This window comes from Apium graveolens, chromosome 7 (genome assembly GCF_009905375.1).
Source record: "Apium graveolens cultivar Ventura chromosome 7, ASM990537v1, whole genome shotgun sequence".
In the NCBI taxonomy this organism is placed as follows: domain Eukaryota; kingdom Viridiplantae; phylum Streptophyta; class Magnoliopsida; order Apiales; family Apiaceae; genus Apium; species Apium graveolens.
In genome coordinates this window covers 201952637-201961364 of record NC_133653.1, presented here as the reverse complement: position 1 = coordinate 201961364, position 8728 = coordinate 201952637, and the positions used below count along the sequence as shown (strand labels likewise).

Below are 8728 nucleotides of genomic sequence, written 5' to 3'. Positions count from 1 at the left end.
TTCATATTATACAATCATTTTTAATCCTTATTTATTAATTAATTACCTAATTATTAAGTAATAGATAAATAATTAAATAATGAGATAAATAATTAAATAATTAAATTAATAATTAAATTCGAAGTTCTAAATTAATAAAATAATTTAGAAATTAATTATAAAATTTTCAGAATTTAAAACTGATTTTAAATTGATTTTTAGAATTTATAAAAACTAATTTTGATTTACTAAAATATAAATAAATAATTAATAATTCAAAAACACAATCAGAGAATTGGTTTTCTGGTTTTGGGGATCAAACCCGGGTCGATTTCCGGGTTGGAACCGGGTCGCGAAGAACACGTCGGCTGCCTGGACAGAACCCGACGCCGGCGGGGAAATTTCCGGCGAGTGCAATCGATAAAATCACAGCGTTTTGGTGACGTTTCCTCCACGAGTTTCGTTCCACAATCAACCACAACTGCTTCCCCACCTTCCTCCTTCTTCTTTCATCGTCCTCGACGTCGGAAACCCAGGAACACGGTGGTGGCGGCGCCGTTTTCGGCAATCTCGAAACCAACACCAAATCTTACGAAACCGGTGTCGTTCGATCATAAGTTTGACGATCTACAAGCTTATGACAACGAAATCATCAAACAAACAACACATCAAGCAACCCGAATTCGAATACTAAACCCGAAAATATGAAATTAAAATCGAGCAATTCAACAACAAAAACGATTACATAATTAGAAATTACGAATCAGAAGCTTCAATTTGACTACTTACATGTTCGATTTGGTTAACATAATCACCTTCAAAATCCGGTTTGATTCTCTGCCCTGTTATTCACCAACAAACCCTAGTTCTTGATTTTCTGAATTTTTGTGATTAATTAACTAATAATACCCCTAAATAAAAATAAGGGGCTAATTACACATCTAATAAAAATATTTGACCCCAAATTTTATAATTTTTGGGTATTAATTATGAATTTTTAAATATCCAATAAATACAAAATAAATGCTAAAAATTTCTAAAAATTATGAATATTACAAAAATTCAAAGAAAAATGATGTATGATATTTTCATGATCATATAAAAATAAAAATGTGATTTTTGTGGGGTTTTTGGTACCCGCAGGGGTCCAGAAAAGTCATTTTTCGCGAAAAAGGTAAATTTGTAAAACGTCCAGGGGTTCAGAATAGCGATATGGTATAGGTTGTTTTTCGCAAAATAGGGCCAATGATTTTGTTTCAAATACGGGCTTTTAAAACACTGTTTGAGGTAAACGGGTTTTGATATAAAAATATATAACTTACGATAAAACACTCAATAAATATCCAAAACACGTTCGGATCAAAACAGACAACACGTAGCACATAGCAATTAGGGTTTTACGACTCCATACATTTAACCACATAATAATACACATAATTTATCTTTATTATAAAATAATACTGATAAGTGGCATTTTATACCACTTAGAACGTCTTATAATGGCTTGAATTGATGTCATGAAATCAGGTATTTTGTGTATTTGACGCGTTTTTCTAGTGTTTTTGTATTTCAGGGTATAACTTGCGTATATAGGAAGAATTCATCAGAAATAAGCCTAGGGAAGTGCTTGGCATTGGATGTGGGAAGTTAGGAGCAGAACGCAACAGAAATCGGGAGCAGAATGATGAATTTTCCAGTAGCCTGCTGGGCGCCCGCTCAAGGACGAGAAATTTAATACTGATTTTTACAATCCTTATTCTGTTGGACTTCTGAGACGGCTGGTTCTTGTGGGCTTCTATATAAGTAGTTTTCAGAGACATTCCACAGTGTGGTGGTATCAAGCAAGGAGCAAAGAGAGAAGGAAGAAGACCGTTTTAGCACATCGCAACGAAGAAGAGGAAGCATACGTTTTCTTGTGATTCTTTTATTCGTTGTATCAATGGATGCTAGTTTTCTTTAATTTGAGCCTAATTACTCTTGTGACGTACTCTGGTTTTAATAAGTATTTTTATTAGTTTATATTGTGTGTTATTATCACGTTTTCATATGAATCCATGGTGATGATGAGTTCTATCATGGGCTAATCGTGATCATGGGGTTGTAACGGATTTACTATGGAATTCTTTAATTAGTTGTTTAATACCTTAGTGTGTGATGATTGTATGATATCTAGCATAGGTTGTGCTTATTCGTCTTATGTGCGTCGCGAACATATAAGATAGTCTGTTAATCTCCTGTGAAGCGATGGTGGATCTTGAGATTTAGAACTTGCCATGCCAGCATAGGTTCATGTATGTGTATGAATGATTAGTGGGTAACTCTAACCGTTTTACTTGCCCTGTGTAATCATAAAGAATAACTTGTGCTTAAATCGTTATGTTGTCAAATTCTGTAGACATATAGGGTCTCGACATAATTGATGCCTATTCAACTTTTATGTTAATTGTTGATGTTTGGTAGAATGATATTAGTAAAACGAAAGTTGGCTTTTATCAGTTTTGTGTTGTTCGATTAATATCATCACTGTTACATGCTAAGGGTAATAACAATAACTATTGAAGGAAGTAGTAATGAAGTTATGATCTCATGTGTGTTTAATATTGTTAATTTAAGTGTCAATCAAGTGTTTAATTCTCGTAGTTAATTGTAGTTAATAATTAGTTAATCAAATTTAAGTGTTATTGGCTTGACATTGAGAAGTAATCATACATTGGTGGGTAAGTATTAATTGAACATAATTAGTCTTAGTCTCTGTGGGAACGAACTAGAAATTATTCTATATTACTTGCGAACGCGTATACTTGCGTGAATTATTAGCGCGTGTTTTATGCCCAACAAGTTTTTGGCGCCGCTGTCGGGGACTCGGCGTATTTGTTTAGTTTATGTACTTGCCATCAGTGGTCATTATGACTCATTGATTAAGACGTGTTACTTATCATTTTTGATTGTGTTTCAGGTACTCTAACGAGCGTTTATACAAACACGTTCGCGTACTCTCAAGAGGACTTTAGATACCGCTGAGGAGACAGACCCAATTCTTGATATTCCGGAGAAGATATATTTTGAAGATTTAGATAAAGAGAGTGAGCAGAAAGAACCATTAATCATGGGTGATCGTATAGTTCCAGCAGCAGATCCAGCTCTTATGGACTTTTCTCGGCCTAAATTTGATGACATTCAGTCAAGCATCATTCATACGGCTATTGAGGCCAATAATTTTGAAATCAAGCCGGGCACTATTGAGATGGTGCAGAATTTCGTTTCTTTCGGAGGTGCTGCGACTGAAGATCCCAACATGCATATCAGGAATTTTGTCGAGATCTGCAGTACTTTCAAATATAATGGTGTCACTGATGAGGCTATTAAGCTGAAGCTTTTTCCATTCTCTCTTAGGGATAAAGCTAAGGACTGGTTACATTCTTTACCAGCTGGGTCCATCACTACTTGGGAAGATCTTGCGCAGAAGTTTTTGGTGAAGTTCTACCCAATGGCCAAAACTGCAGCTATGAGGAGTGCTCTTACTCAGTTTGCTCAGCAACCATCAGAATCTATGTGTGAAGCTTGGGAGCGCTATAAGGAAATGTTGAGAAAATGTCCACATCATGGTATGCCTGACTGGATGGTGATCACTGGGTTCTATAATGGTTTGGGGGTCCAATCTCGGCCCATGCTCGATGCAGCAGCTGGAGGCGCCTTGTGGGCCAAAAGCTATAATGAGGCTTATAATCTTATTGAAACTATGGCTGCAAATGAGCATCAAAACCCAACTCAAAGGATGATGCATGGGAAGGTAGCAGGTATTCTGGAAGTTGATGCAGCTACAGCTATTGCAGCGCAGCTCCAAGCGCTGTCTTTGAAGGTCGATTCTTTAGCCAACTATGGAGTCAATCAGATAGCTATGGTTTGTGTTTTTTGTGCAAGCTCTAATGCTACGGATCAGTGTTCTCTCGTTAATGAATCTGTTCAGTATGTGAACAATTATCAGCGACCGCAGCAACCTATGCCAGCTACTTAACATCCTAACAACAGAAATCATCCCAATTTCAGCTGGAGCAATAATCAGAATGCTGTTCACCAACCATATCAGCAGCCTATCAGTAAGCAGTTTAATCCACCTGGATTCCAGCAACCACAACATTATGCTCAAAGGAAATCATATCCTTAACAAGGAGGTGCTGCTCCACCTTCTAGTGCTGATTTCGAATAGCTTAAGCTGTTGTGCAACAGTCAGGCTGTTTCTATCAAGACCTTGGAGAATCAAATCGGTCAAATAGCCAATGCCTTGCTCAATCGTCAACCTGGCACACTTCCCAGTGATACTGAAGTGCCAGGCAGGAAGGAAGCTAAGGAACAAGTAAAGGCTATTACATTAAGGTCTGGAAAAGTTGCTGATGCTGAAAAAACAAAAGATGGAGAAGCTGAAGTTGTGGATGAAGAAGAGAAGCAAAAGGAAAAAGCGGCGGAACCAAGGAAGACTACTGTTGAACACACTCTGCCTGAGGGTAATACAGGGGAGGAACAGCTCTATCCTCCACCACATTTCCCTAAGAGATTGCAACAACAAAAGCTGGATAAGCAGTTCGGTAAGTTTCTGGAGGTGTTCAAGAAACTTCACATCAACATACCTTTCGCTGAGGCTCTGGAGCAAATGCCTAGTTATGCAAAATTCATGAAGAGTATTCTTCCAAGGAAGGTGAAACTGGATGACCTTGAGACCGTTGCTCTAAGGGAAGAGTGCAGTGCTGTGCTGCAACAAAAATTACCTCCAAAGCTTAAAGATCCAGGTAGCTTCACCATTCCTTGCACCATTGGCAAGTTGTCTTTCGACAAATGCCTGTGCGATTCGGGAGCAAGCATCAATCTGATGCCATTGTCTATCTTCAAAAAGTTGAATTTGCCTGATCCAAAGCCCACCTACATGTCTCTACAATTGGCTGATCATTCTATTACATACCCACGTGGCATCGTGGAGGACGTGTTAGTAAAGGTGGATAAGCTCTTCTTCCATGCAGACTTTGTCATTTTGGATTTCGAGGAAGATAAGAAGATTCCCACAATCTTGGGAAGACCTTTCTTGGCTACAGGTCGTACCTTGATAAATGTGCAAAAAGGTGAACTTACTATGCGGGTGCAGGATCAGGATGTGACATTCAATGTATTCAATGTGATAAAATTCCCTATAGAAGACGAGGAGTGCTTAAAGGTGGATTTGATTGATTCTGCGATAACTTCAGAACTTGATCATATGCTAATATCTGATGCCTTAGAGAAAGCCTTAGTGGGGGAATTTGACAGTGATGATGAGGATGGCAATGAGCTACTACAATATCTAAATGCTTCTCCGTGGAGGCAAAAGCTAGACATGCCATTTGAATCTCTTGGTACTACTGATCTAAAGAATGCTGAAGGAAAGCTCAAACCATCTATTGAGGAAGCACCTACTTTGGAGCTTAAACCATTGCCTGAACACTTGAGGTATGCTTTTTAGGTGATGCATCTACTTTACCTGTTATTATTGCATCTGACCTTTCAGGTAGTGAGGAAGACAAGCTCTTGAGGATCTTGAGAGAATTCAAATCGGCTATCGGATGGACTATAGCAGATATCAAAGGGATCAGCCCTTCGTATTGCATGCCTAAAATTCTGCTAGAGGAAGGTAGTAAGCCGACTGTTGAACAACAGCGAAGAATTAATCCTTTCATGAAAGAAGTGGTTAGTGCCGTTTTATTATCAACTTGATCGAAGTACTCTACGTCAAGCTAATGACGTAAAAGAAGCGCTTCTTGGGAGGCAACCCAAGATTTGTGATTATAGGAACCCTTAGAAGTTAGTAACCTATCCAAAACCACAAAAAAAATCAGAAAAATTGGGCAGGAATTTTTTTTTCCCAGGGACCCTGTGGGCGCCCGCTCAAGAAAGCTGGGCGGCCGCTCAGGAAGTTGGGCGCCCGCTCAGGAATGCTGGGCGGCTGCTCAGGACCCAACTGTTAGATTTTTTTTTTGCCTTATAAAAAAATCCAAAAAAAATCAGAAAAACCCAAAAACAAAATACAAACCCACAACCCACAATTTCTTTGACACAACCCACATTTTATCTCCCACAAACCCCACTCCTACTCTAATTTTAACCCTAATTCCTACCCTATATATACACACAACTCCTACATATACACTCCCATATAATTTTAACTTTAAAACTCTCTCCTACACTCAAAACACAACTCTTAAACACTTTTTCTCAGTTTCAATGGCACCCAAGAGATCCCGAACTATTGATAGCAGCCGCACCGTTCCAATTGCTGATTCTTCGAGGGGAACTGCTGCGAGAACTCGTTTGGTGGATAGGGCTACTGATGAGGAGTATACTCGGCTTCTGACTAAGCCGATTTTGAAGGAGAGGGGATTTTTACCATCGGGGAGGGATGGTGAGTTGTTACCGATGATTGCTGAAAAGGGGTGGATTTCTTTTTATGAGTCACCAGAGGTGGTTCCAAAAAGTGTGGTTCGCGAGTTTTATGCAAACGCCAAGGCTGAAAAGAATGGGTTTACTGTTGTTCGTGGGCTTACTATGAATTATCAGCCGGAGGCAATTCGCCGTATTATTGGGCAGCGACAACGGAAGCCCCACAGAGGAGAATTGGAATGAGAAGACCCCTGAGGATTTTGATCTGGATTTGATTTGTGCTACTCTCTGTCAGCCGGGCACGGTGTGCAAGTTCAAGACGGGATCTAACGAGTATCGTTCTTTTCCGACGGTTGTGATGAATAGGTATGCCCGTGCATGGAATGCTTTTATTTGTTCTAATATTTTGCCTACTTCGCATGCACATGAGGTTACAGTTGAGCGAGAAAGGTTGTTATGGGGGATCTTGAATGAGGAGTATTATGTGGACCTTGGTGAGTTCATCTATCAAGTGATTTTGAAGTTTTTGAGGGGGCGAAACACATGAACATCCATTATGCATCTATTGTCTCGAAGCTGTGCAGAGCAGTGGGAGTTCAGTGGCCTTCTCACGAGTAGCTGCAGATGCCGACCGCTCCTATTGACTCAGCGACTCTGAATGCGATGCAAGAGTGGACGGGTGGAGAGCCCGAGGAGTATGGTTTGGGATATCGTCTTCTAGGGGGACGTCCAGCAGCTGGTGCTACCATGGCTAGGCCCAGTCAGGTTCGTGATGAGGCAGGATCTTCTAGAGCCCAGGAAGGTGCTGGGATGGCTGATGCCCAGTATATGAGGCTGTTGAGGAGGATGGATGCGATGTATGAGACACAGAGTAGGTTCGCTCAAGAGCTTACCCTTGCACTTGGGACTGCTTTCAGAGGCCTTGGAGCTGACATCCAGTGGACCGTTTTTGGTGAGGACTCTGCTTATCTTCCTCCTGACACTCCACCCTCTGAGGGTGATGATGATGATTTCTCCGAGTAGGTATACCCTGTGTCCCTTTCTACTACCTTCACTAGGGACAGTGAAGATTTTAAGTTTAGGGTGGCAGTTAAGGAATATTTGTGTGTGTGTGTCATGTAGTTGCATATTCATGATAGTTTAGTTCATATAATTGCATATTTTTGCCATATATAGTTTTTTTATTTTATAGCTTTCCTTATCATGTCATGTCATTTAGCTTATGCATATACCATGATCCCTTTTGCATTGCTTTATCGATTGATTTGTGATATTGATGCAAGTGTAGTGATAGCGTTAGAGTGATGATTGAGTCGTGTAGGTTGACATGCATGCTAGAAACACTTGTAATTTTACTAAGTCTTAGAGTATGCTTAAGGACTAGATTGTTGTCATGGTTTGATGGTTTTTTAGGTTAATCTATTGATTATGCTTAGAATTTATGATAGGCCCTTAATGATAAAAGGTATGAAAAGAAAAAAATTGGAGTAAAAATTGGAATTCATTGCTAATTGTGGCTAGGCGTCAAATGGCTAGTAGCCGGCTCGTATTTTTATGCGAGTAGTCTAGGCTTGAGCAAGATGGAGCGAAACGCACTTGCTCAGAAATTTGAAAAAAATAGAAAGAAAAAAAGAAGAAAAAAAAGAAAAAATAATAATAAAGAGTTAATGCATAATTGATCACGAGTGGGCTTTTTGGTATTCGAGTTATTAAGTTCTTAGGGGACTTTGTGCCTAGTGACCTAAGACTTTTATAGTCTGAGATTCGCTAACCTAACGCTCGCTAAATGGATGCCATTGCATAAGTCTTTTGTGGACCTCACTCATTTCACGGTCAAATAAGCATTTGTTGTGTGTTGAATAAAAGCATGATTCTGTAATAAGCTCTAGTGATCTTGAAGTGTTATAAGTCATTTTGCGTCTAGAATTTATTCTTCGTATAATCATGTGATTGCCTTGACGATAATCGAGTTATGATAATTGATCTAGTTTCGAAGTATATTTGTAAGCATCTGCACACACCACATTTCTATTTGTATGTTAGTTTGCATGATTTGATTGATCTTTATTCACCTAAATACATTTGTTAAGATGTCATGAGTTGGTTGGTTTAGTCATTCTGAGGGGGATCGCTGCATTTCATGTAGATTGTATTCATACATGTTTTTGTTTTATTTTTGAGTCTGTGACGCTTGAGGACAAGAATCAATTTAAGTTTGGGGGTGTGATAAGTGGCATTTTATACCACTTAGAACGTCTTATAATGGCTTGAATTGATATCTTGAAATCAGGTATTTTATGTATTTGACGGGTTTTTCTAGTGTTTTTGTATTTCAGGGTATAACTTG

At 39.1% G+C, this 8728-nt stretch overlaps 1 non-coding gene across 1 annotated transcript; it reads right to left on the bottom strand.

The window, feature by feature from the left end:
- Window positions 1-3481: 3481 nt before the first annotated feature.
- On the bottom strand, window positions 3482-3588 carry LOC141675475 (small nucleolar RNA R71). Its single transcript, XR_012556126.1, has one exon. It is a non-coding gene; the product is annotated as a small nucleolar RNA R71 (small nucleolar RNA).
- Between the last annotated feature and the right edge of the window lie 5140 nt (window positions 3589-8728).